The following is an 11,856-nucleotide window of genomic DNA, read 5'->3' as shown; positions in this document are numbered from 1 at the left end:
TAGTGGCTGCACCAGTCTGCATTCCCACCAGCAGTGTGCTAGGGTCCCCTTTCTCCACATCCTCGCCAGCACTTGTCATTTGTTGATTTGCTGATGGTGGCCATTCTGACAGGTGTGAAGTGATACCTCATTGTGGTTTTAATTTGCATCTCTCTGATGATTATTCACGTTGAGCATTTTCTCATGTGTCTCTTGGCCATCTGTATGTCCTCTTGGGAGAAGTGTCTATTCAGGTCCTTTGACCATTTTTTAATTGGATTGTTAGTCTTCCTCTTGTTGAGTTGTATGAGTTCTTTGTACACTTTGGAAATTAGCCCCTTATCTGATGCATCATTGGCAAATATGTTCTCCCATACCATGGGGTCCCGTTGTATTTTGAGGCCAATTTCTTTTGCTGTGCAGAAGCTTTTTAGTTTGAGTAGTCCCATTTGTTTATTTTTTCTTTAGTTTCTCTTGCCCTAGGAGATGTATCGATGAAAATTCCACTACATGAGATGTCTGTGACTGTACTGCTTATGTTTTCTTCAAGGACTTTTATGGTTTCGCAACTTACATTTAAGTCTTTTATCCATTTTGAATTTATTCTTGTGTATGAAGTTGGTGGTCTAGTTTCACTTCTTTGCATGTATCTGTCCAATTTTCCCAGCACCACTTATTGAAGAGACGGTCTTTACTCCATTGTATGCTCTTGCCTCTTTTGTTAAATAACTGACCATAATGGTGTGGGTCTATTTCTGGGGTCTCTGTTCAGTTCCATTTATCTACATGTCTATTGTTGTACCAATACCAGGATATTTTTATTTCGATGGCTTTGTAATACATTTTGATATCCTGTAAAGTGATCCCTCCAACTCTGTTCCTTCTCAAGATTGCTGTGACTATTTAGGGTCATTTTTGTTTCCATATAAATTTTTGGAATATTTGTGGTAGACCTGTGAAATATGCTGTTGGTATTTTAATAGGAATTGCATCCTCTATTTCTTTTTCATTGTCCTGTAGTTTTCAGAGTACAGGTCTTTTACATCCTTGGTTAATTTTATTCCTAGGTATCTTATTTTTTTTAGTTGCAGTGGTAAATGGTATTTTTTTTTTAGTTTCTCTTTTTGAGAGTTCATTGTTGCTGTATAAAAATGCCGTTGATTTTCAGATGTTAGTTTTGTATCCAGCTACCTTGCCAAATTCATTTATCAAATCTAGTAGTACTCTGGTGGAGTCTTTGGGATTTTCTACGTACAATATCATGTCACCTGCAAATGATGACAGTTTTACTTCCTCCTTTCCAATTTGGATGCCTTTTATGTTTTCTTCCTTTCTGATGGCTGTGGTAAGGACTTCCAGTACTATGTTGAATAAGAGTGATGAAAGCAGACAACCCTGTCTTGTTCCTGTTTTTAAAGGAAATTGTTTTAGTTTTTGACCATTGAGTGTGACATCGGCTGTAGGTTTGTTGTATATAGTCTTTATTATGTTGAGGTATGTTCCTTCTGTTCCCTCTTTGCTAAGAGTTTTTATCAAAAATGGGTGCTGGACTTTGTCGAATGCTTTTTCTACACCTATTGATATGATCATATGATTTTTGTCTTTCATTTTGTTTATGTGATGTGTCACATTTATTAATTTTCAAATATTATACCAGCTTTGCATCCCTGGAATAAATCCCACTTGGTCATGGTGTATGATCTTTTTAATGTATTGCTGGATCTGGTTTGCTAGTATTTTGTTGAGGATTTTAGCGTCTACATTCATCAGGGATATTGGCCTATAATTTTCTCTTTGTAGTGTCTTTATCTGGTTTTAGGATTAGGATGATGCTGTCCTCATAAAAGAGCTTGGGAGTTTTCCCTCCTCTTGAATTTTTTGGAATAGTTTGAGGAGAATAGGTGTTAATTCTTCCATGAATGTTCGGTAAAACTCGCCTGTAAATCCATCTGTGGTTTGCTGGGAGTTTTTAAATTACTGCTTCAATTTCATTAGTTGTTATTGGCCCATTCAGGTTTTCTAATTCTTCCTGACTCAGCTTTGGAAGATTATATGTTTCTAGGAATTTATCCATTTCACCTAGGTTGTCCAATTTGTTGGCACATAGTTGCTCATAGTATTTTCTTACAGTCCTCAGCTTGCTTCCCAGCTTCAGGCTCACTGGTCTCCTGACTGGGGCCAGAGGCTATGGGTTCTTCCTGGCCATCACTGGATGGGGAAACCCAGGCACTCACCAAAGCATCCATCTCTTCAAAGAAGGGGCGGATCTCTGGTGCTTGGTCATTTTTGACTTTCCGATAGCTGGTTTTCAGGCTTTTAAACTTGGTCCAACATTGCTCTGGTATCCTAAGGAAGCCATATTCCCATAACCGCTCAGCCACTGCTCCATACAACTGGCTGTTGTGGTGACAGTTCCAGAGGGCTTCATAAAACTGAGTTTCACTAAGAATTGCAAGGTAAGTCTTTGTCTCTTGATAGCCCTAGTGTACAGCACTTGGGCTTCAGAAAAGGACAGGAGCAGTAGAGTTTTTGGGGTCCTGAGGGGTAGCCTTCTGGCCCATTTCATCACTTATCAGACTCTTTAGCCATGGCCTCTTCTGCTCCCTCCTCATGCTGCCAAATCCCTGGCCCTGGCTCCTCAGTTTTAGCATTGCTGCTTGCCAGGCCAGAGTGAGAGACTGCCTCTTCTAGGCTATTACTGGGCAGGGCAATGTCCTGAGCACTCATCAAGGCTTCCATCTCTTCAAAGAAGGGGCAGGTCTCAGGTGGGTGGCCACTCTTGACTTTCCAATGCTCTTCTGGAGGCTTTGAACTTGGTCTGACATTGTTCCAGGGTCCAGAGGAAGCCATACCCCCGTAGCCCCATATACTCAGCCACAGCCCCATATACTTGGCTGTTTCAATGACAGTTTTGGAGAGCCTCATAAAATTCAGCCTGACTGAGAATTGTGAGGAGAGTTCTAGTCTCTTCATAGGCCCAATGCACACTTGCCACCTTCTCATCCTCAAAGTCCCAGAGATACTGTTCCAACCAGTTTCTTTTCTCTCTCCTGGATGATAACAGGTCATCATGCATTTGTCTGTCTCCTGTGAGAGTGCCTCTTGGGAGTTCCTTTTCCTTGGAGCCCAGATCAAGAATCTAAGTATCTCCTTGCTCCAACCTGGAGACTACACTGGATTTAGGAAATGGTAGTCCACTCCTTTGAAAAAGTCTGAGCTTCTTCTTTGGGTTCACCTACTCCTATGGTCCCAGGTCTGGGCTTCTTGCCCTCTTTTTCTTGGGTACACTCCTGGATTGGGGTTCCACTGACTCCAGCCGAACACTTAATAACTCTTGTGATGATTTCAGGGGTGTCATCTTCTCCAAGTACATTTCCTGCCCCTTCACAGAGACTGTGACCGAACATCCAGGTCTTCCAGGCTCTCTTTCTAAATCTTCCACAAGAGCCACAGCCTCCTATCCACTTTCTGGACATTGCTCCTTTACCCATTTCTAGATCTCCCCAGGTAAGATGGTCAGGAACTGCTCTAGCACCAACAACTCTATAATCTAATCCTTGGTGTGAACATCCAGCCTTAGCCACCAACAGCAAAGTTCCCAGAGTTAGCTGAAAGCCTCCCAGGGCCCAGCTACTTCCTGGTAATGAAACTTCCTGAAGCGCTGTCGGAAGGTCTGAGTTAGTGCCATCCTCTCTCAGAGTGGGCTTGGCCATCATTCACAGCACAAAGCAGCTTCCCTCCACTTACGGGTCTGGGTTCCAGGGCTTACACCTATCTTCCCATGTCCTTGGAGAATCACCTGCAGATGAGTCTGTAAGAAGAGTTTTCTCCTAGGGTAGAGAGAGATGGCAAGATCAGAAGGAATATACTCATATGTCCAAAGTGCCATAACTGGCCTTTCTGTATACACTCCATGTAACCATCTGTGGTAGCACCAGCTTCAGCATAGCAAGCCCAAATTGAGCATGGAGAGAAAGCTTTCAAAAGCTGCATTTCCCAGCGACTTCCTAGGGCAGCCTGGGGAAACAGCAGAGGAAAGAAAATAGTCTGCTCTTCTTCTCCCTCCCCCCAATTCTGATCCAATTTAGCTCCTCTAACCAGTGCATACTGAGTTCAAACCATATGGGAGATCTGGAGCTCAGGATCTAAAGGCAAGTCACCATCCTGCTCAAGGCGACAAAAAGCCTCTGTCCAGTGGGTCGCAGCTGATCTCCCCCAGGCTCTCTACGTCCACCCTGCCCCCTTGGGCTCCATAACTACCAATTCCCACCCCAGACAAAAATCAAGTACTGCATACTGGGTCTTTGTTTTTCCTCACAGCAGAAGTAACTGCTCAGCAAATATTTGGAAACTACTGACGGGAAACCTCGAGATTGGGAGAAGTTGGTTTTAACTCCTGAAGCTAATGCCAGGTGGGCTTGGAGAAAGGGAGTCGGAGGGGGCAGTAGTAATAGATCTCCTGAGGACGAGTTCGGGTGTTGGCCAGGAGATCCAAGTGTTGCAGGGCTCGCGGGCACAGAGCTCGGCTGAGGGAGTGGCGGGTGCGGGGTTCTGGCCTCTTTGTCTTTGCTCCCGCTGGCCAGGTCACTATCAGAGTTGTGGTGCAGTCCCCTCCAAAAACTTCCTTCCAGGCTAAGGTGCCTGAGAGCACCCTCCAGCTCACCCCTGGGAGCGTCTCTGTCTCATGATGTCCCTCAACTCGCCTCGCTGCCCAGCCTCACCCACCCAGGGTGGGCCCCAGGCTGGGCTCTCCAGCCTTCTAGTTGGGCTCCCAAACCCGAAGTCTAAGCAGCTGACTCAGCCACCCAGGGCGCATGCGCAGAGCCAACTACCAGGCCTACTCCCGCGGAGCCTGGGCTGGAGAGAGTGGGTGGGCCCAGCCTGCGCAGTGGACTTCCGGGGCGCGGCCACAAACCTTTTCTCCACTTCCGGTCCGCTCCTCGCACAGCAACGGTCTCGGGAGGTAGATTCAGGAGGAACCGTGGGTCTCCAGGGTCTGTGCGCGTGTAGAGAAGGGAGCATTGGATCCGTGGTCGCCTGGAAGGATGCTGGAGGAAGGAGCGACGTGTATGGGGACTTGAGTTCTGCCATGGGAATGAGCCACGAACTGCTCCTGGCTTTGAGCGGGTGCACAGGGTCCACTTTCACCTGGAACAGGCGCAGTGGCCTTCAGGTAGTGTCCGGATCAGAGCGCGGGAGCTAGCGAGCGCCCAGTCAAGTCAGTCAGTTTAAAAGACAAATTAGTTTCGTTGGAGGGTGGTCCATATGTTGATCACCTAGAATCCTGATTAGCCAAAATTTAAAACCCAACATCTCTAATTTCACAAATACACCAAATTTCTTTTAATGTTAAAAACAAGTCTATTATCTCTTTTGAGAAATACTTTCTCGGAGTTACCCACTATTGCCTACATATTATCTTATGGCATTACACCTGGTACTTTTTAAAATCAACAATTAAGTGCAAGTGGATTAAATGTTTCAATCAAAAGACATACGGTGTTCCATGCTTCTGTGTCACTGGATCTATTTTGTTCATCAGTTTATTTTGTTCTTTAGATTACACATGTAAGTGAGGTCATGTGACATTTGTCTTTCTCTGTCTGGTTTATTTCACTTAGCATAATATTCTCCAGGTCCACAGATTGACTAATCTCAGAGCGGGGGTGGCTGGGTGGGGAGGGAGAGATTAACCAAAGAATTTATATGCATAAAGCATAACCCGTGGGCACAGACAATAGTGTGGTGAAGGCCTGGGGTGAGGAGGAGTGGTGTGAGGGTAGAAGGTGTCAGTCGGGGGAAAAAAGGGGATATCTGTAATTCTTTCAACAATAAAGAGAATTTTTTTTTTTTAAGACATATGGTGGCTAAATGAATAACAAAAGACCCTTACATATGCTGTCTACAAGGGACTCACTTCAGATTGAAAGACACACAGAGACCGAAAGTAAAGGTATGGAAAAAGATATTTCATGAAAATGGAAATAAATAAATAAAAACTAGCGTAACAATATTTATGTCAGACAAAATAGACTTTAAACCAACAGCTGTAACAGAGACAAAGAAGGAGCCAGCAATTCCACTTCTGGGTATTTATTTGAAGAAACGCAAATCACTAAATCAAAAAGATATATATATATATACGTTCATTGCAACATTGTTACAATAGCAAAGATATGGAAGCTACCTAATTGTTTATCGATAGATGAATGGATAAAGAAGTGGTGCATACATACAATGGAATATGCCTCAGCCATAAAAAAATGAAATCTTGCTATCTGCAACAACAGGGATGGACCTAGAGAGTATTGTGATAAGTGAAATAAATCAGAGAAAGCAAATGCCAGATGATTTCACTTGTATGTGGAGTCTAAAAAACATAAGAAACAAGCAGAATAGAAAGAGACTCAAAAATAAAGAGACTATTTTGACAGTTGTCAGATTGGGGGGAGGGAGCACGGCAATGGGTGAAGAAGGTGAAGGGATTAAGAAGCACAAATTGGTAGTTACAAAATGGTCATGGGCATGTAAAGTACAGCACAGAGAATATGGTCAATAATATTGTAATAATTCTGTGTGGTGTTTGGTGTGTACTAAATTTATTGGTGTGATCACTTCGTAAGTTATATAAATGTTTACTCACTGGGTTGTACACCTGAAGCTAATACAATATTGGACATCAACTGTAATTATAAAAGAAAAAATTATTTTAAAAAAATATGAAAGGATTTTAGCAAATTTTATTAATTAGAATCGATCCAAAAATCAAAAGTAAAATAATAGAAAACCAGATTCAATAGTGTATGGGAATGAGAACATATCAGAAAAATAATTCCAACAAATATAGAAAACTAATTGATAAAATTCAACCCCCATATGTGATAGAAATGTTTAAGAAATTAGGCATAGAAGTGAGATTCTTTACTCTAAAAAAAGGCACTTAGAAAATATTACAATCAATATCATCCTAAAAGAGACTATGTTAGAAATATTTCTTTTAAAGAGAGAAGTAAGTTAAACAATTCCATATGTTTCTGGCTTATCCTCTTTGCATTTTGTTTTACAAATGAATTTGTGCTCTTCTTTTTGCGCCTTTTTTACATAAAGATAGCATTTGACTTATACTGTCTGCATTTTGTTTTTCTCAACAATATATCCTGGAAATCACTCGATATTAGTTGATACAGACTTCTCTTCCATCCTTTCTTAAAGCTTCATAGTACCCTATGTTGTAGATGTAGCATAATCTATTTTTATATGTGGACATGTAGGTGGTTTCTGTCTAATATCTCGCAGTTACAAATAATACAATCTCTTGCATATGTTTTTTCATATTGTTAGAGATATAACTTAAAGGTAAATTTCTAAAACTAGGGTCAAAAAATAAATGTATATTTAGATTTGTATAGATTTTGCCAATTTTCCTCTCCATAGCAGTTGAAATATTTTACATTTCCACAGTAAAATCCATACTGTTTTTCAGTGGCTGCACCAGTCTGTATACCCCTAGTGCACTGGGGTTCCCTTTTCTCCACATCCTCTCCAGCACTTTTTATTTGTGTATTTATTGATGGCAGCCATTCTGACAGGTGTCATGTGATAATCTCACTGTGATTTTAACTTGCATTTCTTTGATGATTAGTGACAGTGAGCATTTTTTCATGTCTATTGGCCATCTGTATGTCTTCTTTGGAGAAGTGTTTATTCAGGTCCTTTGCCCATTTGGATTCTGTTTTTATGGTGTTGAGTTTTGTTCTTTATAAATTTTGGATATTAAGCCCTTGTCAGATGTATTGGCAAATATGTTCTCCCATTCAATGGTTTGTCTTTTCACTTTGTTGATGGTTTCCTTTACTGTGCAAACAATTTTTGGTTTGGTGTAGTCCCATCTGTTTATTTGTGTTTCCCTTGCCCAGGGCAATATACCAGAAAAGATATTGCTACGAGAAATTATGCTACATGAAATAAGCTAGTCAGAGAAAGATAAATACTATATGATCTCACTTACATGTGGAATCTAATGAACAATATAGACTGTCAAACAGAAACAGGCATGGATACATGGAACAGACTGACAGCTGTCGGAGGGGTATGGGGGATGTGTTGAAACGGTGAAGAGATTAAACAAAGGAAAAAAAGAAAGACTCATGGACACAGACAACATTATGGTGATTGCCGGGGGGTGGTATTGGGGGAGTTGGAAGAAGGGAAAGGGGGGATAAATGGTGATGGAAAGAGACTGGACTTGGGGTGGTAAACACACAATACAATATACAGATGATGTATTGTAGATTTGTATACCTGAATCCTGTGTAATTTTTTAACCAAGGTCACCCCAATAAATTTAATTAAAATAATAATAATGACTCTATTAACATCTTTATATTTATAGAGACAGACAAGGGAAGATGAACTATTGGGTCCCCATGTAGGCATGATAAATAGGAGCACAAGCAATGATGAGAATGCAAACCAGACCTTTAGCCATTTATTTCTGGCTTTACTGCTTTGAAGTTTCAGCTTACAATCTTACTAATGTCCTTTGGAGATTAAAGGTGTCTTTAGAGGACTAAAGATGACTTGAGACAAGAGAGTTCAGAATGCTGTTTCTTCTTTAACCATATTTCTTGCTCCTCCCTTATTTTTGGTAACAGGCTTGATAAATTCACTATACAGTGCTGACATGGACATTGGGTATGACTCTGATACCACTTGCAGTTACACTTTAGAATTATTAGGAAAAAATATTTTATCCAATGAATAGTAATTCTCTCCAAATGAGTGGCAAATTTTTTAAATACTAATTTATGAGAAAAATCACTGCATAGTAAAATTGTCACTCTTAAAAAATACATTAAATTATTTTGTATATCAAGCACCCCAAAGTATAAAAGAAAACATAATTCTGTGAGTTGTTTTTAGAGCTGCTCGTCGGTTCAGAATAAGTTAAGAAAACATGAAGGGCGGATTCAATATCTCTACATCAAATTTGTTGTATAGCCTCAGATCATTCTTCTCAGGTGGGGAATCTACTGACTACTGCCTGATTTAATTCAGCACCCTAGGAAAAGGAAAAGCATTCTTCTGGCTCCAGCATTGTCCATGAAACTATCAGGTTTGGAGTTTATTTTCCTATGCATTTTAACTCAAGATCAGTTTAAATCACAGAGTGTGTATGTCTGTTTGTGAGTATATATTTGTATGTATGTGTGTGTGTGTATAAACGTGTTTGTATGTATGTGTTAGTGTGTATGTGTATGTATGTGTTTGTATGTGTGTTATTGTGTGTGTCTGTAAGAAAGGACTGGCGTTCCCCTGCAGTAGACTGAGCTACCACTGAGGCAGCATCTGTAGGTTTCTGTAGCTCAGAGAGGATACCCAGCTGCTGCTACTCAGTAATATATCAGATCCCAAAGGAATTTAGTACATGTGGCAGTTATCACAGTAATAACTCTTAAGACCAAAAATTTTGGTGTCCATTAAGTACATAGAGTGCCTCATCTTTTCCAAATAATATCTAGCTGTCTATTATGGCCAAGGAGAGAAGAAAATCTGTAAAAATGAAGGTTTCAATTACCACTTAATTCCAATAAAGCCTTTTCTCTTCAACCATCTTCATTGCTCCTGAAGTACGCACAAATTTTCTGAGCTGGTGTGAACTACTAAGTGTATGAACATGTAGTCTAATATTAGGAAATTGAATCACAGGTCCCTGCTCCACATGCTGACACATACACAAATCCATGTACAAGATTAAGTTAGGCTACACCCTATAGAAACTAATTAAGAGCTCTGAGCAAGGTTTTAAAAGCAGAAGCTATGCCATTGCAAACATGGACCTACCCCACACGTGCACATTTGGGTGCTAGAAGCTAGTGGTGATTACTGTGTATACAAGGCTCTTAAAATGTCAACTTCATAGACCTATATTTAGGAATCTTTGCCATGATCTAAAGGGGAAAAAACAAACTATCTCCCATAGAGCAATAATGGAAGTCATCTCTGCTCACGTTTTGTGAAGGAAGCAGTGCAGTTACCATTTCCCAAATCCCTTTAGGAATCTGAGGTAGCACTCTCTTCCAATCATTTCATTATTAATTTCATTATCAATTTCAGAGTATTCCAGCACTACGTTTGCTGACTTCGCTTGTGGTAAACCCCATACAAGATCTTTCCTACTAAGAAGGTTAGCCTTGGGTTAATTTTCATCACTACCACTAATTATATAAAAGTAAGATGTGTTCTCTTCACGAATTTTGGTTCACAAGATGTTCTCATCCCTCTAGAAAGAGAATTCCTTCACTTTATGTATGGCAGCCTAGCTTTACCAGAAAAAAAAATTAAAAAATTGTGCACTGAATTTTTACTAGATTATGAGTAAATATGAGGGAACCAGCTAAATATAGCTGAACTACTGATAAGTTAGATAGGCTATCACTGTTTTTAAAGCTTTCGGCATTCTCTTCCAGAGCACTTTTTAACAGTTTTGTCTTTCTTATTTTGTGAACTCCTTTTCTTGGTCTCAACCTCTGGAATTCCAACTCTTTTTATTATCCCTCTTTATGTCTATGGCAGTGTTGACATGCTGTGTGAGTACTATCTAAAACCACAGACCCTTAGAATATTAGAAAATTTGGGCTTGGACCTACATCACCACCATCTGGATCTGAGATATTGTTTAAGCACTCACTTTAAAGCAGTTTAAATAATTAGTAAATAAACTTTTTAAAAATTTACATGCAATTTTGGATCACTCTTAAGTCACTTATTTATATTGAATACAGGGTGGTGATATTTGTTTTCACTACCATGGGATTTTCACATCTATAGAGAACCATTTATTGCTGGAGTAAAGAGAATTTGAAAATTACTAATCCATTTTTCTACTTTAAGATTAGTCATTAAAGTCAGATGAGAATTTTATTTAAAAGGGACACCAATAAAATGGTATTCAGAGTCTTCCTCTGTCACAGTTACATTGGTAGTGGTTGAGAAGAGGAGGGGTAAAAACAAAAGGAAAAAAAATATATCTTGCTCAACAGATTTCACTTTGTAAAAGCAGGACGCCTCTCTCAGCTCTTTCTAGCCTCAGGGACTAGTACCTCCTGCTGAGTCATTTCTTCACATCTGTGGAAACACAAGCAGTCTCACAAGCCTCTGTCAATCAAGAGCCGACTTGATCTGACATGAGACCTGAGATTTTCTAAAGTGGAAGAAAGGTGATAGTTGTGAATAAGTATAGAATCAGTTGAGGCATGAAGTTTTCTCAGGAGCCTCATCTCACATGATGGATGGGCAGTACTGATATCATTACTTTTTAATTATTTCTCCGATAGGTGTCACCCCTTAGCCTGGAATAGCCCAAGATTACAGATTCCATAGCCTCTCTCTTGACAGTCTCATCTTGCAGAAATATTCTTGTAGTTTAATGGATTTTTCATATTTTAACTATGAAGTTTTTTTTTGTTTTTGTTTTTGTATCACTTTAAGCTAATTATTTATCATTTCCTACTAATGAGCACTTGTGCTTATAAACTCAATTTCTATATGCTTGCCTCCTGCCACTCCCTTCTTAGCCAAAATTTTTCATTTCAGTTTGCCATTTGTGTGCTCTCTGATAACATGCTCATTATAGATCGTCAGGGGCCTATCTAAGACTCAAAGTGAATTTCTTCTATGAAAATAATGAATTAAAATAGATGAACTTTTTCTGACCACAATATGTAGGAAGTCATATAAGTTATAGGCACACATCTGCACTCAGTTTTTCTACTGAATTTTGGGACAGAAATACAAGAAGTTAGCAATGAACCAATGTCGTAATAACCAAAATAAAAAGATCTTTGAATTATTGATTTTTAAAAAAATCTCACATTC

At 39.8% G+C, this 11,856-nt stretch overlaps 1 pseudogene; it reads right to left on the bottom strand.

The window, feature by feature from the left end:
- Positions 1-2,090: 2,090 nt before the first annotated feature.
- On the bottom strand, positions 2,091-3,692 carry LOC107525043 (zinc finger and SCAN domain-containing protein 29-like; annotated as a pseudogene).
- Positions 3,693-11,856: the final 8,164 nt, after the last annotated feature.

The sequence above is a fragment of the Miniopterus natalensis genome, chromosome 4 (assembly GCF_054644295.1).
Source record: "Miniopterus natalensis isolate mMinNat1 chromosome 4, mMinNat1.hap1, whole genome shotgun sequence".
Classification (NCBI taxonomy): domain Eukaryota; kingdom Metazoa; phylum Chordata; class Mammalia; order Chiroptera; family Miniopteridae; genus Miniopterus; species Miniopterus natalensis.
Note: the sequence above shows the minus strand (reverse complement) of the source record. Positions and strands in the feature narration are given on the sequence as shown.